Here is a 19,691-nt window from a genome sequence, read left to right as displayed (position 1 = left end):
TTGTTCTGTCAGAGAGGAAAAAAAACGTCTGAAGTTTGTAGCTATTTACACTGCATGGTGCAGCTTTTAAAGTCAGTGGCCTGAGCACTTGAAATGTTTAAAACTCAGTTTTCCCTCCCCGTTGACTGTTTTTTGCCCTGGAGTGCTGCCCACTATTAGCTTTTGCTCCTGTCTGTTGCACCAGGTCGAAACCAGATTAGTTGGTTCTTTCATGAAATCCCAGTGTAGGTTTTTTTCAGCATTGCGAGGCACTGTTTGTCTCCAGCCATCTCTCCGAGTCCCGACCAAGGAAACTGTTGCTGTTTGTTTGTCTGCCACGGAGGTGGCAACCACTTTTACTACACGTGAGATGTGGGGTTTTTGTTTTGTTTCTTCCTTCTTTCTCTGACACTTTCTGGGTAATGTTTTCTGTATTTGGTCTCAACCCACAGTTCTCTTCTCAGAAAACTTAACAGAGTCACCCCAGCTGTATTTCCGTGGGTGGGTGTGTTTATACACACATATACGTTAAAAATATCCTGCTTAATTCAGGTACTATTAGAATATTCCATTACCTGGGTACTAGTCTAGTTAAGCCCAGTAGCAGTTTAAAACGGGTTTTAATCACCTACTGCAAATACTATCTGGAAGGAGTTCACCACTATTCCCCAGCCCTGGATGGCAGGTCCCAGTGATCCGAGGGGACAGGATGGGATGCCTGCTGCTTCCAGCCCGGTCCCCATCACCACCCCGAGGAGAAGGAGCTTGGCAGCCCCCCCAGCTGCCAAGAGAGAGAGGGGGTTTGGCCCGAAGAGACCAATCTTGGGACAGAGAGGACACTGACTATCGATTACTGCTGCTGCAGACAAATTTACATATAAAAGCCAAACATGAGAGATAAGTAACAGATAAGCCCGCTCATTTTCCAGGTGATGGAAAGCCTGACTGCCTTCTTTACACAAACACAGGTTTAAATACTATTCACCCTGGGGGTGTGGATGAGTTTATCTTGGCTGCGAATCCATGGAAATGACTTTTAACCCCTAGTATTGTAATAAGTTGTCAAATGCATCTATATAAACATGATGCACATTTATAGTGTAATGATCCCTAGGGTTCATTAAATACCATAACAAGGACTTTCAGAAAGCAGCTAGATAGCTTGCCTCTGCAAGCTGCATTAAGAAAGGCCAAACTGTTACAACAAAGCATTTTAAAGATGGTTTTATGTTTGGGGTTTTCGTTTTCCCTTTTTCTTTCCCCTTTTTTTTTTCCTTTTCCTTTTTCCTAGCCTTGAATTATTTATCATGTTCTCTAAGGGATTACTGTGTCACATCATTTCTAAACATTACAGATCTGAAGAGTCCCATGAAACAGTCTCCACAGGCAGCAGCTAGTTAACCATTTTGTGTTTCCACTGGGGACCTGCAGCTCCAGAGGGCTTCCTCTCTTTCCAGGCACATTGCAGGCAGTAGCAGATTTCAAACACAGGTCTGCTCTGAAAAGGAATTCCCTACAAACACATATGGCAAGGTCCCACAAAACTTAAGAGGATGAAATCAACGGCAGGCCACACAAATGTAATTAAAGTCCATAGAGATTAATTCTGGAAAGCAGTACACCTGAATTATAAAAAAACCTTGGAAGTTTTATGAAGCTCCAAAATGCTGCATGAGGCTTATGGGGTGTTAGCAAAGTTAGGGTTGAGACAGTATACAGAAAAAAAAATCACTTCTGGTGCTCAGAAAGAAAAGATTCTGCAGTTCATTACGTGGCTTGTCTGTGTTGATGCTGCAGGGCTAAAAGAAATAAAAAGTAATAAAATCTGACTTTGTCTTTAATACCAGCAGATCCAAGGCTAAATATGCAAAGGCACAGTACTGTTTTGTAAGACAGTAGCATTTTTCCACAGCCTTTTCTCAGAGAGAAAAAAACCCTCAAACTTTCAGAGTAAGGAGCAGGATTTTGCAGTTCCCTTTTTAGTGGCATTTTATTTCAGAAATGTTTTAATCAACTACAGTATATATGGGGAGGGTGCTGTATAGTTAGCAGCAGGGGTGGGAAAGAGCTACTGAGTCATCTCACCCTTCCCTAGGCCAGGAACACACTGCCCCCTGCATTGCTTCCCTTGGTGCTCTACATGGAGCATGGCACATCCCAGGGGAACATGAGGAACCACAAATCCTCCCCACCCTCCCAGCAGGCACCCACTGGCTCAGGCACCACGTGCTGGTGTGGAAAGACATGTGGGTGCCCCCGGCCCCACATGCCTGATTGCAGCCCCCAGCATCTGAAAGAGGGGTACAGGAAAGCTGGTGAGGGACTTCTTAGGATGTCAGGTAGTAATAGGGCTAGGGGGATTGGATACAAACTAGAGGAGGGGAGATTTAGACTGGAAGTTAGGAAGAAGTTCTTCACCATGAGGGTGGTGAGACACTGGCACAGGTTGCCCGGAGAGGTGGTGGAAGCCCCATCCCTGAACTTTTTAAGGCCAGGCTGGAGAGGGCTCTCAGCAACCTGACCTCGTGGGAGGTGTCCCTGCCCATGGCAGAGGGGTTGGAAGTGGATGATCTTAAAGGTCCCTTCCAACCTTGAAAATTCTATGATCCCATGCCCCATGGGATGCATGTGGGATGAAGATCCCGAGCAGTGGTGTTGGCATTTGGTGTGTCTGACCAGGAAATAAAGCTCCTTGGCTCTAGGTCTGGCTCCCCCAGGGGGAAGTTGTGCTGGTTTCTGGGGAGCTGCTCTCTGCAGGACTTGCTGAGCAAAATGGGGACCAGGTCATCAGTGGGGCAGTGGGGTGTCCCTGGAGGCCATGCTTCCCCCCTCACCACCTGCCCCTGCAGCACAGGGAACAAGCAGGAGTGCACATGAAGAGATGGCCTGTTTGGTTTGGATAAACCACCAAGATTCAAAGATTTAAAAAAAGAACAAAAAAAAGTAACCAGTTTGCCTAAGCTTTCTAAGTTGGAGAGATGGGCTGGCGAATTACCAGAAGTTGTGGCCCATTGTGCCTGGTGTTGGAACAGCAGTGGCCTGTCCTAGCCCACAGGAATTTCAGCAGTTTCACTTTCACACTCAGTCCAGGGCAAAATGCCCCTAAGCAGCAAGAACAAAAACTAACGGTTTATTTAAAAAAAAAAAAAAAAAAAGAGAGAGACGTGTCACAAATGTTTCATAATTAAGAAAAGATTTACCAGCAGAGGATATGGCTGACTGAAAATGGACAAGCTCTGGCTGGGATTTGGTGTGAAAAGAACCCATAGCCTGTTGTTCATGGGTGTGCTCCATAAAGGTGACTCTGGGAGGGTGGCAGGGGCTGAAGGGGACAGCTCGTGCTTCTTCATTACAAACCCCTGGAGGGCTCAGCCCCTCTCCCCTGTGGGAGCTCTGTTTCTGACCTCCCTTGCTGGGACACCCTTTGCTCTCTCACAGCTGCCCCCCTCCCACGCAGGGCCTCAGGGACACATGAAGGGTACGGCCTGGGGGCATGGGCATCCCCCTGGGGCTGAGAGTGGACCTGCCTCTCTGGATCCACCAGCATCCTTCAGGTCCCAGCCATGTGAGAGAGCTGGGTGCAAGGCAAAGGGCATCCACAGTTTGACTTGGGTCTCACCCATGTTTTTCTGCATCAGGCTTGGTGCTGTCAGCCTTTTCCCATCCATACAAATCCCCTCGGTACACAAAGTCTTATTAAGAAAGGATCGGTCTTGAATGTTGACACATGTTTGGGGGGAGGGAAACTTTCTTTTAGCTGAACTCCTTCATCCACCTCTAGTGCCTCCTCTGCCCCAAAGAAAGGGCTGTTCTCATTCATTTCTTTCACTGCAGTTAATTAGTAAGTCCGAGCCAGCCCGTCCTTGGGAGCTGGTAGTTCCCTTAATCTCTCTGTTGCTAGGGCATGCCGACATGCTCCACTGGTACCAGTTCCAGCATGATGTGGGGGATTGTGGAAAGAAAGGGGAAAGGGCTGATCAAACAGAGCCTGATTTAGAAGAGAAAAAATGAGAAAAAAAAAGAAAAGAAGCTCTTTTTTGATGAGGCTGAGAAGTTCACAATGGGGGAAAGGAGAGGGTGAGTGATAAGGCCTAAAGGAGCTCATTAAATTGAGGCAAGCTGAGCAGATTTATCTTATTTCACTCCCTTTCTCCTGCCACCCCTATGCAGGAGAACTCTTTTATCAAAGTGGGGGAGCAGGATCACTTCCCTGTGAAATGTTTGATAGAAATAAATATATACTTCTTTTCTGAGAATGTTTGTAAATCAACCCTTTAAACTTTTGTGACACAAGCTGGAGCCTTAGTACAGGGTGCTGCTTGACAGAAGTGTAGGTGGCAGGTGAGAGAGCTCTTACTGTTTCCTCCTCCTGGCTCACCCAACCTCCTGAGAAATAGCAAGATAAAAATTTAGTGGGACATGTGGACCTGAGGGATGATAGAGGTCAAATCTGAATGAATAACTGAAATGTTTGCCTTGGAAACAGTGTTGCTTACCTTATTTGATGGGCTCTAGCCTTTACAAAACCAGAGTAAACATATGATTCAAAAAGATTCATGCATTCAAACAAAGTGCTGCCTAGCAAAACCTCACAGTTCTTTCCTTGGGATCTCTGGCGGGTGCCTGTCCTCTGACTGTGGCCAGGGTTTGCTGCCTCAGGAGAACAAGGATCCCACCAGAGCATGTCCCAGTGAGCACAGGTATCCTGAGGAACTAGAGAACAGCAGAGGCTGCAGTCTGATGGAGGATCTTAGAAGGTCTGTGTTGAGCAGAAGAAATCAGGGTAGGGATTAGATGCTCTCTGGCAACAAGGACAGTGGCAGAGTGTGATAGTTGACAGTGCAATCTTCTGTTTAATTTGAAATGTATCCAGATTGCTTATCAGAGCAGAATTTTGAGAGTCTGCATGAACAATGGACCACAAAGTAGAAGAAAGCACCTTCCTCATATCCTCAAGCTCACGAGAGTCATGAGATGAGCACTCATGTGTTGCTTCTCTTCTTGAGGAGACAGAAAAATGTAGCAGGACTGTGGTCCTGACAGCCAGCACAGCTCTGGGCACTGGGGAGGGGGCAGTGGTGGCAAACAGCATGTTTTTTCTGTAAAACTCTGCCAGCCTTTGCTAGAAATTTCCACAGGTGCTTGCTGATTTCACTTGATCCTTTCCTCTGTGGCCTCTAAACAAGGATGATTTCTTATTGTTTGGGAAGCCACATCATAGTTCATACTAAAAAGCAATCCAGTATTGTTAATAATTATGTTAACTTCCCTCACCTGGAGGTCCTTCTCCCTGCCTTAATACCTCCGTTTGGCAGAGAATTCCCCTCATTGAAGCTAAGGCACATGGACTACTCTCTTCTGCTGCAAGGGATAAAGTTAGCTGTTTCCAAAGATAAGGTCAGCTTTTTTGAATGTGCAAATTCTTTTTTGTATTAATCTCTCCTCCTACTTCTAGTAGTTTTCCCTCCAGCTATAGAAGCACACAGGGACCCTTGCTGCATGGGGAGCAACAGATTTTCCACATGGCAGCTCAGCTTGAGTACAGCTTTACTGTTTTAATCTCTTTCAGGTATCAGCCCATCCTTCTGCAGGCTGTTTCAAGACAATCCTTCTTTTGCTGAGGGATTCCTTCTGAAGAGAGATCAGGTATTTGGCATCTAGCACATCCCCCACTCTCATTTTTGCATCCTTCAGTCTTTCTATTGCAGCTTCAGCCAACACGACTGTATCCAAAGGCATAATGTGACCAGGTGGCATGGAGGTGTCACAGTTGTCCTTTACTTTGCCTGGATGAGCCATGCTAGCAAACAGGATGGTTTTACTCATGTAATCTGTCTCAGCAAATTCACTCCTCACATAAACAGAGCTTCTGGTAGTGGGAGGTACTGGTAGGGAGAAATGTTGTTTGCTAGGGACCTTTTATTAATGTTGGTCCTTATATATCCATGTGGGTGTGGGCATGTGTGTCTGTTGTTTTAGGGATTTATGCCCACCCTTGTCTTTTTGCCAGCTTGACAAGACACCTCTCTCCTGTCTTTCAAAGCATGAGGTTTTTTTCTTGTTTCTTGACAAGCAACCTGTGATGAGTCCTTATAAAAACTGAAAATGCCCCTGTTATGATCTCTTGCTTTTTAGATGTTATACATAATGTGCCTTTGTGCATCTGTCTCTTTATCATCACTCATAATCTGTATGTATTGCTACAAGAAAGAAGTAAGGCAAGGCAAAACAAGTTCTGGTGTCTGAAAGCGCAATAAATCCAGACCAGAAGTCACATTTAGAGTGGCTGGACAGGGGGATGCTTTGCTGTTGGTGCATTTTGCCCAGGCTGAGAAGGAGAGCTGATCTTTCTACCATGGAAAATTGTCATGCTAAGGTTGGATAACAGCTCTGTTAGAGGAGACCAACACAGCCATTATGGTTTGCTCTTCCTAGTGCTAACCTCTAGCAGTCCATAAGTATTGTGTAAGTTTTCATATACCACAGTTTATCAGCAGGGTTTTCTGTTACTTGCTTTGTGATCTAGATCACTGCTTTGGTTTAACAGCAATAAGCACTTATGAATGTGACCTAGGATCTAGGAGGTGCCTGGGCTCCCAGGTTTAACTAAAACCCGTTCAAGGCTGTCCTCTGACAACTGGCTGACACTGCAAAATGCACAGGAACCCTAAAAACAAAAGCAGCAGAATGGGAAGGACGGCAACTTGCATCTAGGCAAGGGGCCAGGTTTCTCTGTGTTTTCCTTTGAGTCTCCACTTCTGGAAGTCCTTGCTTGCATGGCTTTACTATCAACTGCTGCTTTAGCTGCTTATTTATGGTGAATCATAACTAAAGGCAACTCAAGCACTATCTGAAATTCACTTCCTCTTGGGCAACAGAAAGACTGTCTGAACTCCTTCCCCCTCTGGCTCCTTATGCTGCTCTTTTGAAAGAGCACCATTATATCAGCATCACACTGCTGGATTCACAGTCTTGACATTATAGCTATGGCTTCCTCAAGCAGTGAGCTTCTGAGTATCTTTACTGAGGAGAAGAATACGTGGTGGCAGAAAGTAAGCTAGAGTTACTGTATGGCAGGAGATCAGTATGATTATGTTACTAGTGAATTCTGAGTTTTCCATATGTGTGAAAAAACCCCAACACGTTTCCTGCTCCATCAGCCTAGTCTTCAAGCTCTGAAAGCCAGCTGAGAGGGGGGCCAGCAAAAATAGTACCCAAATAAGAGATGTTTTTCAAACAAGCTGTTGAGATTAACTTGAAGAATACTCTGGTTGCAAATGTAAACATTTCTAGTATTTCTAGTATTTGGGGCTACATAAAATTCAGATCTGGGTTAGATAATTTTGTGATTTGCACCCATCACTTATGGTAAGGGGAGGAAGTTAAACAAAAACTGACCTGTAGAGACCCAACATTCCCAGGTGAAGCCTAACAGTTGGTAAGAGGTGGAAACAAAGGTCAGTCTTCTGATCTTTCCTAGATCAAGATAAACCAGTGATGACACCATTAAAGCCACTTACTTGTTAATTAAAGGTATGTCATTTTCAACCTTGGGCAAGTTAGAAGTTTTAATGAAGTAGAAGGCAAGTTGGAGAGAAGAGAAACAAGCATCAGCTCTCCAAAACCAAGAGAGTTCATAGGTCATGTAACAGTAGATGAACTCAGAGAAATCATCAGCTCTTCTTTGATCTCAGCCTCAGGGAAGAAAGCACTCAGAAGCTGAGGTAGATATGTGAGGATAAAATCACAAAGGTCAGGAAGCAAAAGGGAATCCAACTAGCAAGATTCTTTCAAGTAATAAGTAGTTTTTTCCATTGCTACTTGAGTAGCAGAGGAAGACTCAGGTGACTGAAAAAATGCTCTCCAGCAGGCAAGAAAGGCTATGGATAGTTTATGACTAGAGTCCCAAACCCAAGGTGTTTGATACCTTTTTGTTTGTGTGTTATTCAGAGAAAAATTGCAGTCACTTTCAAGGGCAGCAGAGGATGAGATCACATAACAAGAACAAAGCCTAGATCAGAAGATCCTTCAGACAGTGTTCAAGTTAGGTGAGCAAGATGAATTTCATCCTAGGACAATTGATATAGACAATTATTTAACCACAAAAGCTCTATCTGTAACCTTGCCTAGCTTCTGGGATGTTACAGAGCACAAAGATCATACTTAGAAGCCTGGAAAAGTGCGGACGTAGTTCCTGTCTTTAAAAGGGAAAAAAGGAGGAGCCAGGGATTACAGATTGTTCAGTTTAACTTCAATTCCCGGAAAAATACTGGAACAAACAATTAAACTTTTGTGAGCACCTACTGCAAATCAAAGAGATGAATAATGGCCAGCATAGATTTGTCAAAAACAAATTGTGGAAAACAGGTCAAATTTCCTTTCATGGCCGCATAAAAAAAAACTCGTTGATAAGGGACAAGCAATGGTCATCCTGTATTTTGAAGTGGTGAGGCTTTCATCACAGTGTAACACATCAAGGGAACCTGTGGTAGACGGAACTGGTCTAGGATGATGCAATATTGATTGGAAATCCACACAGAGAGAATAGCTATGCTTTGCAAAGGGAAAGGTAGATCAAGATGAATTGCTTGGGAGTCTATTCTGGGTCAGTCTGATTTAGAATCTTAGAATGGTTTGGGTTGGAAAGAACCTAAAAGCTCATCTCGTTCCAACCCTCCTGCCATGGGCAGGGACACCTCCCACCAGATCAGGTTGCTCAAAGTGCCATCCAACTTGGTCTTGAACACTTCCAGGGTTGGGGCATCCCTGGAATTTAAGGGAATTATGAACAGCTTGGACAATGGAATAGAGAATATCATAATCTTGGCTATCAGAAATCTGAAAAGGGACAATGGGTATATCAAAGTGAAAAGCTACAATTTAAAAGTATTTAGACAAATTATATAAAAAATGGGATTAACTTCTGTAAGGGCAGTTCTCAACTTTCTATACCTGAGCATTGCCAGGAATAATTAAGTCTATATAAGAGAGTGGTGAATTCTCATGCAAGTAGCAAAACTGCATAAAAATCCGAGAGATAGTCCAGGTCACAATGCAAATATGGATTCATTGCTGATGCAAAAAAAGTAAGTGCCTTACTGGGATATGTACATAGGCATGTGGCCTACAAATAATTCTTTTCTGTGAGGATGCAGCTGGAGTTGGATGTCTAGCCATGGATGCTATGCTCAAGACAAGCTCCAGTGGACAGCTGGAGGTCTTGAAAACCAGAGCTAGGAGGGAAGAATGTAAAAACTGATTTTTTTTTTTTTTTTTTAAGTTTAGAGAAGACTAAAGGAGATAATGTTACCACTGTCAAGTACATAAAAGGTGGTTGAGAAGAAAAGGGGAATAAATTGTTCTCTGTACCCATGAGGGACAAGTAGTGAGCTTAAATTATAGAAAAGGAGACTGGTGTTGGTTGTTAGAAGAAGGTGAGCAGTCAGGATAATGACACACAGAAGTATCTGAGGAGGGTGTGGAATTGCCATCCCATGTTTAGGAAGCGGTTAGACAAGCATTTGCCAGGAGTGACTTAAGAATAATGATCCTGCCTTGGGACATGAGTCTGGACTAAGGGATCTTCCGAGATCCCTTCCAGCCATATAAATGTCTTATTCTGTCCTGGCTGCTGGAGGAAGCAAGGCTGACATAGTGGAGCATTCCAAGTACTCCACATTTGTGGTTTGCAATGCTCTCATTTGTGAGCAAGAGCCAAGAAGCACATTCCTGCAGGAGCTGTACGCACTGCTTTCTGGTTAGGAGGAAAAAGGTTGCAGTCACAGGTGAAGTCACAAAAGACTGAGACATCCTTAGATTGTGAGAATACAGTTCTGTGTCTTGTGTCTTGCGTTGAAATGTCTCTGGTCCTTACATGGTGCTGATAAATGACACTAACCCTGAAAGCACTGGGCACTATAAAACACTGTTATGCTGAAACTCTGTCACTCGGACTATTCCTGGATTTGCACACTAACCACAGCCTCCTGCAGAGCCAAGCAGATCTGGCTGTCCTGCTCTCTGTAATTCAAGACTTCTTGCTTCCATTTTGGTGGGAACCAGAGGCCAGTCCATCCCGGAGCCCTGGCACCGGTGACGCAAGCTGGCACCAGCAGTGCTGAGGCTGCTGCAGTCTCTGTCAGACACGGGGGCAATAGCAGTGTGAGTAATTGGTTTTTATCTGGAGTCCCCCTGGGCCATTAGGGACAGAGCTTGGTAAAGATTATTTTCTGCAAGCACTTCCAGAAGTTTGTTTTTCTCTAGGAATTCAATGGTAGATAAGTGGAAAAGGCTGCAAGCAGGAAGGACAGAAATACTTTTTTTTTTTTCCAGTTTCTAAAGAGAGCTTTTACAAACACCAGTATATAAATAGAAAATAAAGAAGGCTTATTTTAAAGAGGTGGCTAACCCAGTGTCCCTTTAAAAAATAGCAGAGAGCAAACACTGAAGTCCTTTAACTCCGTGTCATAATTTATAGCAGGTTTCCAATTGTGAAATCTCTCAGCAATGTGGGACAGATGTTATAGTGAGGAAAATAAAACAAACAGACAACGGGATGGGAAATGCAGAGAAGATGAAATGACACCGTGTTGTAATCCTTATGGGAAAACTATGTGGCTTTGCAAAATACTGTGCTGGTGAGCAATTAGGAAGCTACACAAGCTATATCAACAGAGCCACTAGAGGTCTGTAACTGTTCCCATGCAGTTTCCACAGAGAGCATCAAGGGCAGCTTTGGGGAGGGGGCTATTTCTGCCCACCACCTTCTAAATGATCCCTTTAATATTCTGTACAGAGCTATTTGCATAAGAAGTGCACACAAATGGAGGTTTTCCAGTGCTTGTTCCTGTTCCTATGGCAGTAGATCAAAGGCAATAACAATACAGAGTTAATTAATTCAGGAGAAGGAATTCCCACTTGCAGCGGTCTTAAGCCAGCAGTGGAGGGAAGGTGTCAATCATAAGGGCAAAGGTGATGAAACTGGCATGGATTTGTGGGTTGCAGTTTTTTTTTCCCCTAGCTAAGGAGTTCAGGAGGGGAGTTAAATAGTAAATGTCACCTGAGCTTCAGAAAAAGCAGGATTTTATACATAAAACCGATTTAGAAGTGTACATGAACCACCCAGTGTGGGAAAACTGGACAAAAATTTGTCTTGTAAAAAAAAGAAAGCTCTCCAAGAGAACTGTACTCCCCCATGCAGGTCAAGTTTGGAGCACATCCCAGCCTTACTCTGAGTGCCCATCCCCACATCAAAGATGAGAGGCGTCCTCAAAGGCAGCAAAACCTGCCAAAGAGAAAGCTGGGGAGGAGCTCATCTCCACCTGCAGCCTTCCAACTTTATGTAAATCACAGGAGCAGAGGGGACAGAATGATTGGGAAGAACCAAGAATTATTGACTTATACAGAATTAACAACAAATAAATGAAGAAAGGCCTTTTGGGAGACAGAGCAAGAGGCTGACCACCAGGGCACCCCGCATTTCTAGAATGCCTGAAAGACCAGAAAGAAAGAAAAGAGAGGAAGTTCATTGGTTTTACTAGAGCTAGAGTTTAGTATTCTGATAGTATAGAGTGATAGTATTCTGATGCAAATCTAAAATGGTAGATCTTAAAGAGTCCATTTGTGTAAAAGTGGAAGAAATTAACACTTACTTGTAAAAATTGTATTGTTCTCGAGAAGGAATAGTAGTGGAGAAAGGACCACATGTGAAGCAAAATATTGGATTATATTGATGATAAATTAATTAATTTCTTTAGATAATGCCTTCATAAAGACATTTTTTTTCAGATGTTTTAAAATAATGTTTCACTCATACCAGTGATAAAGCTCATGTTGACTTCTCCTTAACCAACTGTAGAAAATAAAAGGTGAAGTCAGTTTAAGAACCTATTACCTTTTTGCCCTGAATGCCCTTAGTTTCCTTTCCATATGCAGCTCACTTAACCTGGTCTGCATTGCTTTCTCAGGATGGGGGAAGTGACCCACATGATCCCTAGTGTGATTTCTGCAGATGTGCTCCCCACAGACAGCACAGAGACAACAGAGCTCAGTTGAATTTATTGAAAACATGTTGAACCCTGCAGCCAGTACAGAGTTTGGTGTAAGGCACTGAATACTCCCAGGCTTGAATCTGCCTACCTGAAATAGCAATGAAGACATTTTTGCCTTGGCCAAAACGGACATGGGGCTCAAACACAACCAGATGATTTGTCTACCACCCTGTCAAATAGGTATTAATTAGAAAAATCAGATGAAAAGGAACTCTTTCAGATCTGATGGCCTTGTCTGCTGCAAGCATTTTAGTCACAATTGCAGAAATCCCCTATACAAATTGATTTAGAGATTGTTTCCTACCTTCAGCCTGTCTCAGCTTCAAACTCCAGCTGACACCACCCCAAAGACACAAAACCTTAAGGCTCTGACACACGAGAGGGGATCTTTACATTACAATATCTTACAGCCACTCTTCTGAGGTTTAGCTGGAATCATGCATGCACTTCCCAGCACTGCACATGGTAAATGTTCTCACCTACACAGAGACCTCTGTGTGTCCATTCATTCAGACACAGCATCTGTGCCCACACTTGGGCTGTGCCAACACACGTGTGTGTGCATGTGGTTTCCCATCATATATGTTTTCCCTGAATGAGGGACGTGAGGAAGAATGTGCCTTTTCATTTCTAGGAACGCCCTGAACCATCATGTCATATATAGATCTAGAAAAAAGAAGTGCTATGAATTGGAGGAGAGTCTAGGGGGTCAGAAGAGGATGGCCTTTTCATGCTGGTGTAATTTAATTTCTATGTTTACTGGATGTTGACCCATCAAGCCACTTGCAGCATGGCCAAGGACAGGCTATATAAGGCTAATTGCACTCCCTTATGAAACTTGATAGAAAAACCTTTGACACCTTCACACTTATTTTTTGTTTGTTTGCTTTTCTGCAGTGGGATAGGAGGAATGGGTTTATCATGTTCTTATGTTTCCTTGGGAGTTAAATTTTTTCCTGATCTTTTGCAAGAATTCAGTCCATATGCTAAGACATTACAAGAGCTTTCTCATACTGCACTGGGTCAGACCCCAGAACTAGTCAGTCCAGTCTTCCCTAAAGCATTCCCTTGGGCTGCAGCAGCTGATGGAAGACTTGCCAAAGGCTCAGCTTGTTCTAGACCCAGCCTGTCACACAGAGCCAGTGTGTATTAGAGGACAGCACAAAAAGCTGCCATCAGGTAGGACCCAAATGCTGTAACAGAGGGAACAGGGTAAGTCTCAGCCCCATGGCACTTCCAGAAGGAGGTGAAGTGAGGTCTGATGATAACGTTGCTTTTGAGACAGAAAATCTTAAAAGTAATTATTTATAAAACACTAATTTTGGTATCTTATAGCCAGCAGTTTCCTTTGGTACAGATGCCCTTCATCATTGCACTTCAGACGTTTCAGGAGTTTGCCTGGGGGAAGAGTCTTTGGGCTATGTGCTCCATAGCTGGAGCTTAGTGCCAAATACCTACTGTAACCTGAGCTTGAAAGATTTTGCATATTATTAAGAAAGCAAGCTTCAGCCTGCCCTCTTCCCCCTCCTTTCTTGTAGATGGCTGAAGCACTGAAAATATGACACAGGCACACTGCAGTAGATCTGGCTTCACAAAAACATATCTACAATTGTGTAATTTTAATGGTAGTAACACATGTGAAAAGAATGTGTGAAGCCTAGGAAAGTATGCAGAGACACGTACCAGTTCTGTGTTTCAGGGTACTGAGATACATGGCTGGCACACTGCACTGTGTGCACAAGCTTCTTGCTTTCTCAGCCAGGCTTTAAGAAGAAGGTTGAAGACTGTTTGCCTTCTGTTTGCCATTTGTCTTGTCAGGAATGTGCTAAAAACAAATCGCTGTACATTTGTAGTGACGGATGAAGTTGGCCCAGTCTCCATGTGAGTGAGATTAAGACATTCTGCTTTTTGTGGTCCCTGATAAAATGGAACTGTATGTTATAGATGACTTGGATTTTTCACAGGGCCATTGGAAAGGGCAGGCTGGTACCTACACTGTGAACTTCCATACCTTAAAACATCAGGAATTCTTTTGTTTTAACTTAAATTTGAGTTTTCTGGGAAGGGAAAGGATCTTGATATAATTTTATTTTTAAAGTATAATTGCAGTGTTCCAAGAAGTATTTTTACTTATAAGATAGTAATTGACACTCAGGTAGATTATCAACTTAGAATACCCTTTCATGAAATCAGTGCTTTTTCTCTACCCTTGCCATCCTCCTTTGCAACACCAGAAAATGTGGGGTGGGACATTCCTGAAGGCTGCTCCAAAATAATCACCCTTCAGTGGCCAAGTTCTTACCTCGGCTGCATTAATGAATCACTTTAAACAACCAGTGCAACGCAGTAGTTGCTTGTGTGAGTAATATTCAGTCACGTGTCTGTGCTCCAGATACTGGGTTAGCTGTGGAGCCCTCAGGTCTCCAAAGTTGGGATAGCATTCCTGTTACCACTTTCCCATGCCAGCTGTCTGAAGGAGTTTTCACAAGAGGTGGTAATCAGGTGCCCAGTGAGAGCTTTTCCACCCTCCTTCCCTTGCTGTGCTCTGGACATCTCTTCTAATGAGGAAAATGCTATTAAAGTATTAGGTCATCTCAGTGCTTCTGTGAATTCCCCTCCTCTTGACGAACCCTCCTGTAACTTGCTCAGCTGATTCCCAGGTCACTGTGCACTGGGGTTATGGCCAAGTGTACAAAATAAAGGTGGAGAACTGAGTGTCTGCATCACCAAAGTGAACTCTGTTGCCTGGACATTCTGTTTCGCAAGGCTGGTGAGACACTGTGAATCATACTGTTCCTCCCACTCAGAAATCCCCTTCTGCTATAGTTATGCTTTGCATACCTAAAAGCTTAGTAATCAGCACAAAGCAACTTCTCTGCAAAGCTGGGGAAAACCTTCTATCCCAAGTGGTTGAGAGTGGCCAGATGCCACCCTCATCAGCTTTGGCCCCACACTGACACCGTGATGGTTGTTATGAGATGTGCCAGCGGAGAGTGATTGAAAGAAAAAGTGCAGTTACCTCTGCCTTAGACAGGCAGTAAAAACTGGAATGTCCTTTTACTCCATTCCTTTTAGTACTTTGGTTACTCCACACATGAACCTTGCTGGGAGAGTGGCATCCATGTAACAACACCAGAAAAGGATGTGGGATCATCCAAACCCACCCAATGCTCCTTATGGGCCCATTTGGTTAGCAGGGATGGAGATAGAACCACCTCCATCTCCACTGTGGCTCAGACCTGATATTCACATCTATCTCAGCATCTATCTCTGCTTTTTGAAGCAGCCCAGGTGCTGGCAGGCTGTCCCCTCATACCCCTGCAGTGGGTTCAAGGCATTCTTACCACCTGACAGAGCTTTTCTAGTGTCCACATCCCACGGTCTCACATGAAACCCAACTGTTGGTCACCACTGTGAGCAAAGGGGTGGAAGGCAGTGGGACAGTGAGAGCTGAGAAGTTGGTGGTACCTGTGGGTGGGGGCCAGGGGTTGCCAGCCACTTTACTTTGTGACTCATATTCCTGCAGCAGAGTTTCAGGTGCTGGTCAGCAGTGCAACATGGGATAAAGAAGAAAATTTTGGTAGCACATGGGAGAGATTCAGGCTGTGAGGAGGTGGGAAGAGCTACCTTAGGAAGGTCCTTTATGTGTAAGCTACTACAATGGGAATCTGCCACCCCTGGCTGCCTGGGAACACAGGTGGCAAGTCCTGTAGTTCAATCTTATGGGTTTAAATCACTGAATTCAGTGAATTTTGGTCACACAAGTCTATTCCAGCAGCTTCCAGGATGGTTTAACAGTGCCCAAAACACTCCTGATGAACAGGAGGAGTATTTCCAACAGCTCCTTGAAGGCAGGTAAAGAAGTGAGGTTGGTGTGGCCATAGCCCCAGGTACTGACCGTGCTGGGGCTCAGCAGGGCAGGGGGCTGCTGGGGACACTGGAGATCTCTGTCCCAGCTTTCAAATCTGCCTTTCCTCATCCCCACCAGCAGCTCTGCTCCATCATCACCACTTTGCCCAAGTTTCCCTGAGCTCCCAGCCTGGCCAGGCACCCACCAGCCCATCTTTGTCCCGCCACCAGAGCACCCACCCAATACCCCCCTCCCTGGTGCCCACCAGACAGCCTCACCCATTGTTCTGGAGGCCCTCCCTGACCCCCACCCCCCTCATGCCCCTTGGTTTACAATATTGCAGCTGCTTCCAGCTTGCGGTAGAGGAGTGGCCGCTGGGTGACCCTGGCTTAGTGTAAATATTTTGCTTTTGCTGGAAGGAAATGTGACATACATTTGGGGTGGAAGTTATCCAGAGGCTGTGGCCTCAGGAACCAAACCACTTGGAAGCCCCTGCTGCGGTGGTCTCAAGGTACCTCCAGCACTGCCAAACACATTGGACTTACCCCCCACCAAGCCCTGCTGGGGAGTCAAACCAATGTCACCAAGAGAGTGACGCAGTGAGTGCAGGTGAGGTTCAGTGTGGGGTGCCCCTCACACACCCCAGCAGTGAGGGATGAGGGTGCCTATGACCCCAGCCACATGGCGTGAGTCACCTGCCCTGGGTGGCCTCCCCTCCTGGGTGGCTGAGGACCAGCATGGCCATGGTGGAGAGGGATGAGCACAGGTGCTTTCCAAACTCCCATGCAAGGAGCAAAGATGCCACCAGGAAAAACAAAAAATCACTATGTGATCATTTTTTTTCCTTAACAGCTACTTGAAAGGAGGTTGTAGGGAGGTGGGTGTTGGCCTCTTCTCCCAAATGAACAATGACAGGACCAGAGGAAATGGTCTGAAGTTGCAGGAGGATGGGTTTAGATGAGATATTAGGAAGAATTTCTTTACTGAAAGAGTGGTCAGGCACTGGGACAGGCTGCCCAGGGAGGTGGTGGAGTGACCATCTCTGGAGGTATTTAAGAAACGTGTAGATGAGGCATTTCAGGGTGTGCTCAGGGCTGAGACTGTAGGGGTTTAGGCTTTTTTGCGTGTGTGTATGGTTGCTGATCTCAGAGGTCCTTTCCAGCCATAGTTCTGTGATTCTATGACAGTGCAAGCAGCAAGGTAAGGTGTCTGTCCCTGGGCTCCTGCAGACAGGCCATTTAAAGCCTCGATGGATTTTAAAGGCTAGCTGTCAGCTGAGGGGCGTTTGCTGCCAGTGACACTTGCAGTCACCTGCCTCAGTCTCCCTGGCTGCAGAGTGCTCTTAAAAAGGAATGGTAATACGGTGCTCAAAGGCATGCTATACAAAGTAGCTGGCATTTTACAATGTACAAAGCATTTTGCATCTGATAAATATTAATCAACAGTTTTTCAGCATACCAAAGGCACTGGGTTCTCATGCACTGGCTGGAGAGAAATTCATCTCCCAGATTTAACCATAATCTTGCTGAATTATGCATTTGACTTGGCATGGCTGATTACTCCAGAGTGGTGTCTGCTCAACATTTCTCCCTTGCTGAGTTCCCACTGTAGAGGCCAGCAGCTTACCCAGGGACTCAAGGGGCCATATTATTTAGAACGGGCAAGCTGCACCAAGTTAAAGGTTTGTTTTGGTAAGTATCCAGAAATTAAGGCACTAACTTGTTGAAGTTTTAGGCCATGCATAGGCCCCTCCCTGATAAACTGGTGTCAGCCTCATTATCAACCTTTGTTTCTCTAGACAGTCAAATTTGTAATGGAGAAAATGTATGCATGTCTTTCACTTGTGAAAGACTCAACAGTAGATAATTTAAAATCAAATTGCAGTGACACATCTGCCATTCGCCCAAAACCAGAAGGTTCCCTTTCACAGGACAGTGAAATGCACTAAAATAAAAGCTCAATCAACTGCATAGCACTGCTCAGCCAGTCCAGCAAACTGCAGGGAGACACACTGACTTTTTAGGAAAAAAAAGTGAACGTTAAACAAAGCCACACATTCCCAGCCCTGCTGCCCGTAATCAGTGACACCACCACACTGAACCCTGCCTGGAAGACCTTACGAATGAGTCACAGGGAGGGAAGTCCCGTGTGCTAAGCTGAAAAGCAGCAGAAAAGGAAGGCAACGAAATAAAAATTTACAGATGTGGAAGTTTTCATTGCGTGAAGATTAGAACTTCCAGGGAGAGCACTTCCAGGTAGAGACAGGGCAGCCACAACTTCTACTCTCACCACATAGTGAGAGTGAAGAGTGGAGTGGTACCTCTTCACCTCATAGTGAAGAATTTCTTCCTAATATCTAATCTAAATCTACCCTCTTTCAGCCTAAAACTGTTACTCCTCATCCTGTCAATACATACCCTTGTAAAAGGTCCCTTCCCAGATTTCTTGTAGGCTCACTTCAGGTACTGGAAGTCCACTGTGAGGTCTCCTGTAACCTTCTCTTCTCCAAGCTGAACAACCCCAACTCTCTCAGCCTGGCTCCAGAGCAGAGCTGTTCCAGCCCTCTGATCAACTTCATAGCCCTCCTGGACTGGGTCCAGTAGCTCCATGTCTTTCTTGTGCTGGAGACTCCATTACTGGACACAGTACTCCAGGTGGGGTCTCATGAGAGTGAGAAAACTGATGCACTGGATGTGGCACTCAGTGCCATGGTCTAGCAACCGCAGCGGTGGGTCAAGGGTTGGACTTGATCTCTGAGGTCCCTTCCAACCCAGCCAATCCTATGATTCAAAAAAAGATGGGATGGTGTCAAAAACCCCCCAGGCATGGTCTGGTGTCTATAATCCCTCTCTACTAGTAGGGAACAGATCATTCAGGGAAGGGGGAAATGGCTCTGATGGTATCTGTCATGTAGTGTCAATCCAAGGTCCTCACAATGTGGCACTCTGCAGGTTGCCCATCATAGAGTGTTATTCCTTTTGGTTTGCTCAAACTTGCATAACTACATTTTGCAAAACTGAACAACTCCTACATGTCCTACAGTCTGTAGTCTTATTTTTACTGTTAACCTTTCAACCTGCTGTAGCTGTTTTTGATACTGTGGTATCTTGGCTAGCAGGCCCATGGGCTGCTCACTGTTCCTGTTTGATAGAGCTGTGCTGGCACTCTGAGCAGTGAAGCTGTGGAAAGTCATGGGGGCCCCACACCTTGGTGTGAGTCAGGCTGCTCTGATACACCCACATGCAGGTTTATAACTGGAAGTCATGATGAAGCTTCTGCTTCAGGACTCCACCTGACCTCCTAACTCTTTGAAATCACCACCACCAGCACCATCAGTGCCCTGAGATGCACTTCCATGCTTCCCTGAAACACCTCTCGGAGTGGAGTTAAGGAGAGAGGTTTCCTCCCTGACAGCCTTTGGGTGTTCTGCTGCCTCTCCCAGGAGCAGCCAGAGGGAAGGGATGCTGGTGGCACGGGGCTAAGGGATGGGCAGTGCCAGCCAGCAAGGGGCAACTGTGAGCTCTCTGCTGCTGTGGATGTGAAATGCTGGGAAAGGGCAAGGAGCTCACATCCATTACAGACAGGCTCAGTCCCTGCCCAGCCGATGACAGACCTGTCTCCTATCATAGACTCTCTGTTTATCAACAGATTAACCAAATTCTATGGAGCTTTTCTTGTGCTGAAAGGACATTTCCCAAAGCAGCTGAAAGGACAGCCCACCTATCCTGTACTAGCAGTTCTTTTTGATCTGCTTTTCTTTTGACATTGTCTGGGGTACCCTCCTCCCCTGCAATGTAAATTAATTCCTTTTT

General features: G+C 45.1%; 1 long non-coding RNA gene across 4 annotated transcripts in view; it reads left to right on the top strand.

Moving 5' to 3' along the window:
- The window catches only part of LOC139796444 (uncharacterized), a 97,589-nt gene that overhangs the window by 59,336 nt on the left and 18,562 nt on the right, over positions 1–19,691 (top strand). The window contains exon 2 of one of the 4 annotated variants that reach the window (XR_011725998.1): positions 5,549–5,625. The exons of 2 other annotated variants lie outside the window; for them this stretch is intronic. This is a non-coding gene — a long non-coding RNA (uncharacterized lncRNA). Of the gene's footprint in view, positions 1–5,548; positions 5,626–10,053; positions 10,141–19,691 lie in introns of those variants that run through there. One more of the 4 variants, XR_011726001.1, reaches the window with a different exon arrangement.

This window comes from Heliangelus exortis, chromosome 5, assembly GCF_036169615.1.
Source record: "Heliangelus exortis chromosome 5, bHelExo1.hap1, whole genome shotgun sequence".
Taxonomy (NCBI): Eukaryota; Metazoa; Chordata; class Aves; order Apodiformes; family Trochilidae; genus Heliangelus; species Heliangelus exortis.
Note: the sequence above shows the minus strand (reverse complement) of the source record. Positions and strands in the feature narration are given on the sequence as shown.